Consider the following 10,365-nt stretch of genomic DNA (forward strand, 5'->3'; position numbering starts at 1 on the left):
TCATCCAGTGGAAATTATGACCAGCTCTCCAGAAGGCCGCTTGTGTCCCCTTCCTGTCACTTCTAGCACCATAGTTTTGTCCATTTTAGAACTTTATATGAATACAGTCATATTTTACTTATTCTTCTATGATTGAATTAGATTTATTTAGCCTCACGTTCTTTCGAATTGTGAGATTCATGCACGCTGTTGCCTGCAGCATAGCGAATTCGTTCCATTGTGTAAAAATACCACCATTTATTTACCCGTTCTCCTGATACTATTGACTAGTTGCTGTTTCCAGCCTGGGGCTACAATGACTAGGGCTGTTATGAACATTCCTGTACACGCCTTTTGGTACAAAAACGTACAGATTCCTGCTATGTATATGCTCATTGTTAGGTGATAGGGCTTGTGTACATTCAGCTTCAGTAGATGGGACAGTTTTCCAAAGGGGCTGAATCCATTTCGTGCGCTCCCACTAGCAATGGATGAGAGTTCAGATTGTTCTGTAATCTTGAAGGCACTGGGTATTTTCAGCCTTTAAAATGTTTGCCACCAGGGTAAGGATGACTGTGGTACCTCACTATGGTTTTCCTTTTCATTTCTTTTGTCAGTAAAGAGGTTAAATCTTCTCAGATGTTCATTGGCCATCTGGATATTCTCTCTTGTAAAGTACCTCAAGTCTTCGCCTATTTGTCTATGAGCGTTGGATGTTTTTCTTATTAATTTGTAAGAACTCTGCTCTTTATATATTCTAGACATGAGTCCTTTGTTGGTTATACGTATTGAAAATATGTTCTCCCATTCTGGGGCTTGACTTTTCATTTGGTATGGTGTTTTGATGAAGTAAAGTTTCTAATTTTAATGTTGTTCAAGTAATCTTTTTCCTTAAGTCTTATTTAAGATGCCTTGTTGATCTTATTTATCATTGTCCTTCATTTCTCTCAGTAATCTTTTATTAGAATTATTTGAGAGTTTTTGATGTTTTCTGATGCCATTGTGAATGATATAATTTTTAAAACAGACTTTTAATTTTAGAATAGTTTTAGATTTACAAAAAAGTTATAAAGATTGTGCAGTATATTTTTTTAAATGGAACACATTTTAAGTTTCGTTTTCTAATTGTCTTTTGCTGTTATATAGTAACATTATTGCATCTTGTATATTGTCCTTATATATACGAACTTTGTATACTCATATATTAATTGTAATAATTTATCTCTTGATCTTTTTGGATTTTTTAAGGACACAATTATATCATCTGTGAATAAGACAGTTTTATTTCTTCCGTACTAATCCCTAAAACTTTCCCCCTCTATTGCGCTGGCCTGGACCTCCAGGAAAATTTTAATGTAAGTCATGGTAGCAAGCATCCTAGTATATTTTCCAAACTCAGGGGGAATACCTGTAATTTTTCACCATTAAGTATGATGTTTGCTGTAGAACTTTTTGGTAGATATTCTTTATCAGATTGATAAAAATTTCCCTTCCCCCCTTTTTTCATAGTTTCCTAAGAGTTTTGTGTGTGTGTGTGTGTGTGTGTGTGTGTGTGTGTGTGTGTGTTTAATCATAAGAGGATTTTGATTTTCTCTTTTGGATGATGAAATTTATCAAGTGATTTTTTCCTGCGTATCTTAAAATGCTTTCAGTATCTATTTCTCCTTTATTTTTGTTACACTAATTTTCAAATGTCAAACCAACCTTGCATTCCTGGGGCAAACCCAACCTCTAGTGATATATTATCTTGTTTATATATCCATGCCTTGGTGCTCTGTGATGCTCTCAAAGAGATTCTCAAAGAAATAAAATAAAAATTGTCCAGTGTTTCTAGTTTTCTCAGTAGAAAGATTGGTTAAAAAAAAAAAAAGCTAGACTGCCTTTGCTGAAGTGGAAAACCCTTAAAGATTTTTAATTTCTGTGTATTTGTTATGTCTTTTTCACTTTTAGATCAATATTGAAGAAGTGTGTGGTCACAAAACAGAGGACTCTACATTTCTGTTGCAGAGGCTCCCGTCCCCTGCATGCCAGACTATGACTCAGGCCATATGCCAACTCTCCCGTCTCCAGCAGTGCACATTCAAGGGGTGTTGGTCCCCTCCACTCCCAGCAGATCAACCACATTGGGTCTTTGATCCCCTCTCTTCAGTGCTATTGATGCTTTTCAGGTTACTGGGTTGCTCTTCCAGTTCCACGAGCTGACTCTGGTTATACCATTGTGGCCACTAAGAGTTGAGAGAAGCTCCTGGCAATTGATCCTGATAGATCAGCTGTTGTCCACTTAGTTTCAGTGCAGTCACCTCCATTCCTGGGGTGTTTCATGACATGGTTGATTCGTTACTCTGCTCTTTAAAGTCTAAATCCAACTTTCACAACTCATGGTTTAATTTAGGGTGGTGGTTCCCTACATCCTTGTGACAGGCTGAATAATGCCCCCCACAAAATGTCCACATCCTAATCCCCAGAACCTGTGACTCTTACAAAAGTGATTTGCAGACTTGCAGATGTGATTACATTAAGGGTCTTAAAATGGGGAGATTATCCTGGATTATCTGATGGACCCTAAATGTAATCACAAGAATCCTTTCAAGAGGGAGGCAAGGTCAATGGAGGAAGTAGGAGGTGTGATGACCAAAGCCAGTGATTCAAGGAAAAGGTTGTGAACCAGGGAGTGCAGGCGGCCACAGGAGCTGAAGAAGAGAGGGGGACAGATTCTCCCTCAGAGCCTCTAGAAGGAACCGGCCCTGCTGACACCTTGACTTTAGCCCAGTAAAACTGACTTTAGATTTCTGACTTCCAGATCTGTAAGACAATAAATTCGTGTTGTTTTAAGCACTGAGTTTGTGGCAATTTATTACAGCAACAACAGTAAATTAATTCAGTCCCCTACTTGCATAACCAGGGGAGATTAAGACTCAATACAAATCTGGAATTGCTTATTGACCAAGTAAGGGTGTAGCTGAAAGAAACACAATCCATCCTACAAAAGTAAACCAGGGTGGAGTATGTAAAAGAGATATAAGCAAGACTGGCTTACTCCAAGAAGTGGGAGGCACAGCCGGCAGGACATACAAATGCAACATCCAATTCCAACAACAGGCTCTTTGGTGAGTTTGCACAGAGAAGGGGCACGGGATGTTGATGGAAGGCTGAGCTGTAAACATTTTTAGGTCTTTGGCCCCTGTTTTGCTAATAACTAAATTTGTAATAGAGAATTTCCACCAGGGTTTTGGACTAGGTGTTGTTGATGTGGGTTACTGAAAGAAGGGTGGATATGATGATGGAGCTACCCTATAAAATGGGGAAATTCATCACCAGGGAGGCTGGTGACAGAAAGCCTGGGCAGCCCCACTGAGTTAGGGCGGGATATGGCTGAATATTCTGCAAGGAAGTTACTTAACATGACAATTTAGTTATGTTAATGCTTCACTTATTTGGAAGTCATAACTGAAAGTCAGGAAGGAAAGAAAATTTTTTGAGTAGTCAAAAAAGATGTTTCTGGGTTTGCATATTTTAGTTTTATTTATTTATTCATTTATTTAAATTTTTAAAATTTAAATGTATTGGGGTAACATTATATATGTTTCAGGTGTCCAATTCTATAATACAACATCTGTATGTTGTATTGTGTGTCTCCTTCCATCTAGTCTACTTCCATTACCATATATTTAATCTTCTTTACCCGCTACATCCTCCCCTCAACCCTCTTCCTCTTTGGTAACCACCATACTATTTTCTGTGTCTATGAGTTTCTTTGTTTTGTTTGTTCATTTGTTGCTTTCTGTTTTACATCCCACATGAGTGAAATCATATGGTTCTTATCCTTTTTCCATCTGACTTATTTCATTTAGTACGATACTCTCAAGATCCATCCATGTTGTTGTAAATGGCAAGATTTTTCATCATTTTTTTAATGGCTGAGTAGTAGTATTCCATTGTATATATGTATCACTTTTGTATCTGGGTAATGTTGGCCTCATACAATGAGTTAGGAAATAGTCCCTCTTCTTGGATTTTTTGGAAGAGTTTGTGGAGGACAGGTATTAAATCTTGAATATTTGGTAGAAATCACTAGTGAAACCATCTGGTCCTAGACTTTTACTTCTTGAGAGGTTTTGGATGACTGTGTCCTTACTGTTGATCGGTCTATTCTGGCTTTCCATTTCTTCATGGTTCTTCCATGAAGGTTATATATTTCTGAGAATTTGTCCATATCTTCCAGGTTATCAAATTTGGTGGTAGCCTTTTATAGTATTCTTGTATAGTCCTTTGTATTTCTTTGGTGTCTGTTATAAATTCTCCTCTTTCATTTTTTATTATTATTTGTGTCTTTTTTCTTTTTTTTCCTTAGTGAGTCTAGCCAGAAGTTTGTCAATTTTATTTCTCTTTCAAAGAACCAGCTCTTTGTTTCATTATTTTCTCTAGTGTCTTTTTGTTCTCTGTTTCATTTAATTCTGCTCTATTTTTTATTACTTCCTTTCTTCTACTGACTTTGGGCTTTGTTTGTTCTTCTTTTTCTAGTTCTTTAAAGTGAAGTGTTACATTGTTTATTTGAGATTTTTCTTATTTCTTGAGGTTGGCTTATAATGGTATAAACTTCCCTCTGTTTGTTTTTTTTTTTTTCAAATATCACAATGTTTATTGATAGATACAAGTATATAAAATCAGGGCATGAACATGACTTAATAAATTAAGTAGACTTAAGTTCAACACTATAATAAGACGGACCAATTCAAATTCTCACCATTTGTTTTACACCCATAAAAACCACTATCTTTTGACCTCTTTTTTAATTTCTTCTTTGACCCAATACTTGTTCAGGAGCATGTTGTTTAATCTCCACATATTTGTGGTTTTTCCAACTTTCTTCTTGTATTTAATTTCCAGTTTCATACCACTGTGGTCAGAAAATAGGCATTATATGATTACAATTTTCTTAAATTTATTGAGACTAGCTTTGTTCCCCAACATATGGTTTATCTTTGAAAATGTTCCATGTGCACTTGAGCAAAATGCATATTCTGTTGTTTTGGGGTGTAAAGCTATGTAGATATCAATGAGGTCCATGTTGTCTAATGTGTCATTTAAGGCTGATGTTTCCTTATTGACTTTGTTTGGTTGATCTATCCATTGCTGTCAATGGAGTATTTAGGTCCCCTGTTTTAATAGTATTCTTGTCAGTTTCTCCCTTTAGGTCTGTTGGTAATTGTTTTATATATTTTGGTGCTCTCAGGTTGGGTGCATACATATTGACCCATGTTATGCCTTCTTGATGAATTGTCCATCCCCTTTATCATTATAAAAATGACCATCTTTGTCTCTCGTTACCATTTTTATCTTGAAGTCATCTATTTTGTGTGATATAAGCATGGCTACATCCACTTTTCTCTGGATGCCATTTTCATAAAGTATCATCCTCCACCCCTTTATTTTGAGCCTATATTTGTCTTTGTAGCTGAGATGGGTCTCCTGAAATAAACATAAAGTGGGCTTTGTTTTTAAATCCATTCTGCTACTCTGTGCATTTTAATTGGTGAGTTTAGTCCACTTACATTTAGGGTTATTATTGATTTATGATGACTTACTGCAGCCATTTCATCTTTTGTTTTCCGGTTGTTCTGATCTCTGTTGTTTCTTTTCCCTTGTATTTTAGATTGGTGGTGTTTTATGATTTTTCCCCCTCCATTTCCACATATATATATATATATATTACATGTCTCAGTTCTAGATTTTTGTTTTGTGGTTATCATTAGATTTATGCAAAAAAAAAAGTTTCATACATAGAGTAGTCCTTTTTCTTCTGATTGCATCTTATCTCCTTCATCTGTGCAAGTTCAGTACTTTCCCCCCATCCTTTTTATGTTTTGTTGTCACAAATTATCCCTTTTTATGCTGTGCATTTGTTTCCAGATTGCAGGAGCTACACTCTTTTTAAAAAATGCTTTTACCCCCTTTAACCTTTATGTTACAATTAAATGTTTAATACAGTTTTCTGAAATAGAGTGAAATGTCCTGCTTGTGTCTGTCTGTTACTCATTTTACTCATGGTTTTATATCCTTTTGTCTTTTTGTTTCAGATAGAAGAGCTTCTTTTAACATTTCTTGTAATGCAGGTCTTGTGGTGGTAAACTCCCTCAGCTTTTGTTTATCTAGAAAAGTCTTTACTTCTCTTTCATATCTAAAGTATAACTTTGCTGGATTTTTAGCGGATGATTTCTCTCTTTCAATATTTTGAATATTTTATTTCACTCTCTCTTAGCTTGTAAAGTTTCTGCTGAAAACTTTGATGATAATCTAATGGGATTACCATCTTCTTTTCCCTGACTGCCTTGAGAATTCTTTCTTTGTCATTAACTTTGGACAGTTTTAATATAATGTGTCTTGAAGATGATCTTTTTGCATGGAGATAACTAGGTGTTCTGTTAACTTCCTGGACTCAAGGGCACAGCCTTTTTTTTTTTTTTACAACTTTGGAAGTTCTCACTGATTATTTACTTCAAGGCTCTCTGTTCCCTTGCCCCTCTCTTCTCCTTCTGGTGTACACATTATTCTTATATTGCTCTTTCTAATGAAGTCATATGGTTCTTGTACACTTTTTTCATTTTTTAAAAACTCTCAATTCTCTCTCTTCTTCCACCTGAGTCACTTCTATGTTTCTATCTTCAAGATCACTAATTCTTTCTTTCATATGGTCTGCTCTATTTCCTAAGCTCTCTGATTCAGTCTTCACTTCATTTATTTAGTTATTCCACCCTAGAATTTCTGTTTGGTTCTTTTTATAGTTTTAATATTTTTGATAAAGTACTCCTTTTGTTCATTGAGTTTATTCCTCAGCTTATTGAACTGCTTTTCTGAGTTTTCTTGTATCTCATTGAGTTTTTTCAGAACTGCAATTTTGAATTTTTTGTTATTTAAATCACAGTCTTCCATGTCTTTGAGTTTGTTTTCTGGAGACTTTTGATTTTCTTTCTGAGTTAACTTGTTACTTTGGCTATTCATGGTGCTTGATGGATTATTTCTCTGCCTGGTCATTTGAGGGATTGAAACCTTCCTTTTTAAGTACTGGGTTTTTTGTTTGTTTGTTTGTCTTTTTTTGTTTTCCAGTAGATGGTATTATAAGGCAAGTTATTGTTTTCTCTTGTACTCCTGGGGCTGACAGGACCTTGGTAAGACCATATTGCCTTAGACATTGAAAAAACCCAGTATTCCCCAAGGAGGTGGGAGTTTCCTCTGTGACTGGATTGCCTCAGTCTCAGGGCATCACCTACTTTGTGGGACGTGGCAAGCAATGGGGTTCCAGGGCTGTGAGTTCTTGGTGCTGCTTTCCTGCTACCAGAAGCTGCCAGCTGCCCTGTACTATCTGAGGTGTCCAGCTGCCTCTACTGGGTTCCCCATGAGGGGTGGAGAGGGATGGGTGGGGGGGAGGCAGGTTTGCGCACCTGCAACTTGCTTTGTCCACTGGGTTTAGCCAAAATATGTACTGCTCACTCAGGCTGGAATGTTGCTTCTGCCCCTTTGTGACCTGCAAAGTAAGGGCTGTAATCTAATACCTCCACTTCTACTGCATCTGCTGGGACTGGGCGGGAGACAGGAGCCTAAGTGGGGTGTGGAGTCACTCATCTGCATGTTTATTTTTTTCCCTGGAAATGGTAGCTACCCCACCATAGCTTCCATACCTTTGAATTGCATCTGTGTCCCATCACTTGGCCCTGCCATGTTGTGTATCAGCAACTCAGGCTGGAATGCTGCCTCTGCCCCTCTAGTCCTCTGCATGTTGCCGAATGCTGCAATCTGACCCTCCACTGCTACCGCCTCTGCTGGGGCCAGATAGCCTGTGGCTCCTGCCTCTGTCCTTCCCCCATCCTCCCTTTCCAGCTTGTTCCCATACACCCACCTTCAGCTGTCTTGATGCGTGGATCTCTTAGACATGTTTGTGTGTTGAGCAAGGAATCCTTGAATTGTAGTTGAATTATAGCTGTCCACCTTGTAGAAACTTTAAGGGGAGCCACCAAGATGTCTTCTCATGCGACCGTGCTGCTGATGTCACTCTCATACTTTGGTTTTAGTATAGTCTCTGGGCTCTCTGTTTCAGCTCCATCTATTCTTTTTGTGCATGTAGTTCTAAGAAGTGTAGTTATCTGATTTCTGGCAAAACAGATGAAAAAACAGCCAATAAGAAGCTAGGAAATCAGGGTGGGCAAACAGACAATGCTAAGAGGCAACAGCTGGCAACCTATGTGAGCAATGCTAAGTATAAAAAAACAAACATAAACACACTGGTACCTCCAGGTGCTCTGCTGCCCAGGCCTGCCTAGGATCTCCCAATCTCCCTACATCCATCAACTAAAGGGTTAACTCCTAGCAGAGTAAGGGGCTTCCAGACCCTGCTACAGCAGCACCAAGTCTCATTTCTGCTCTGGTTGATCATGCCCTGGCCTTATGGGTATTGATCATTTGAACATCACCCATGAACAGAGGCGTGCACTGCTTTAATAACTGAGTAAGCTGGCTAACATTCCCTCCACTCCATATTTGACATAAGAAGCAAAAAAATAACAGGTAGGGGTCATTTCCTGCGGGGAGAATGGTTATGTATAGTTGGGCATCAATGTATTATAAGGCAAGATAATAATTAATTTTTGTATCAGTGGGCCTCATTCATTAGGAAAAGTTTAATTATTTTCAGCTTTATTTAAGAAAGCAGGCAAGAGTGTGATACATTTTATAAGTTTTAATCCAAAATGGACTAAATGTCATGGTGTATATATAGAATTGAGCCTCTAACCACCTAGAAAACTCACTTGTCCAGAGTGACTCATTCTTCAGGATTCCAGAGCAGGAACTCCTGAATGAAACAGAACAATGGCCTGTCTATGTTACTTATAGCCAAAATATACATATTCTTGTAGAGCCAGATTCATTCTTCTGTGCTGGTCCTGTATAAACCTGAGCATTGGCTCACCTGGGCTGATGGTGCCTCCATGCTCACCTGAGCTGATCACCCCTCTCTGCTCACCTGGGCTGACCTGTCCTCATGCTCGCCTGGGGTGATCACCCGTCCATCTTCACCTGGGCTGACCATGCCTCTCTGTTTACCTGGGCTCATCATCCTTTCCTGTTCACCTGGGCTGATCATCTGTCCGTGCTCACCTGGGTTGACAACACTTCCCTGCCCTCCTCTTTGCCTCAGTGGGCCTTTGTCATGGAGCTGTGGTGGCACCAAGGAAGAAAACAAGCTCCTTTCTCATTTGCGACATCATACTGTGATGAAAATGGCATGTTTGTCAAGTAATCTCAGGTAGCCACGCAAACCATAGGCTTTAGAACAAAACAGGAGTTTAGAACAAGATATAACCTCAATGAGTTGGAGTTGTGGTTGGATGAAATCAGAAGCAAATTCAGAGTCTAATGTGACACACTAAAACAAAACAAACAAAACAAAAACCCCAAACAAAACAAACAAAAACCAACAATGTGCTTTGCAAATAGGAGGAAACTCATGTTCAAAGTTAGCGGAAAATTTTAGATTTGAAGAAGACAGTGAGTTAGAAAATAGGCAACACAAGTTGCCTGATTCTGTGTGGATTGTCAGTAGAGCGTGTTACACCGGAAGGAGTGAGGGGACCCTCTTTCTTTAGTAATGTGTCCTCATTAGCAGTTGGGTCTGAAACTTTATGGGCCTGGTTGATCTGATTGCTTTACTAACTTAATTACTCATCCCAACCACCTACTATCAACATTAGCCAGCTGCACAGAATACCAGCCAGCCCAGACTCTTCCCTGAGCCAAAGACCCAGAGAACCCAGAGCAAAGCCACAGGCCTGATGGATGAATATGGTGCAGTAGGGCTCCATGATGGGGTTGCTAAAATTACAGACTCACAAAGGGAACCTTGCACTTACTGTGAGGACTTGGTGTGGCAATGAAGGCACCAGGACAGAGTGCGAACCACAGGACAGCAGGACCCCGTGGGAAGTGGAGGCAGGGAGCCATTGGTAGGGGGACACTCGCTGTCTCCCCAGCACGGCGGGCTGTGTGGGTCCTGCTCCTGGAGCCCTCCTGTCATGCAGGGCAGCCTGCGGGGTCTCAGCTCCCGCTCCCCACACAAGAACGCGGGATATGGCTAGGCCAAAAAGGAACACCCACGGAGCCATAGGTAGGGGAGTCACACCACTATAGTCTCACTGGAGGCTGGATTCACACGAAGTGCGACCTGCTGTCCGCTTTGCTGCCAACCGACCGACTCCCCTCGCTAGCTGTAATCCGCGCCTGCTAGCTGAGCCACCATCTTCTTGCTAGCTCCCATTTTTTCTGCTAGCGTAGCCACAGCAGTTATATTAGAGGCCAATGGCTCACTGGTTACAGCTGACGGCCAACTAGCCACAG

This window comes from Rhinolophus ferrumequinum, chromosome 9 (assembly GCF_004115265.2).
Source record: "Rhinolophus ferrumequinum isolate MPI-CBG mRhiFer1 chromosome 9, mRhiFer1_v1.p, whole genome shotgun sequence".
Classification (NCBI taxonomy): Eukaryota; Metazoa; Chordata; class Mammalia; order Chiroptera; family Rhinolophidae; genus Rhinolophus; species Rhinolophus ferrumequinum.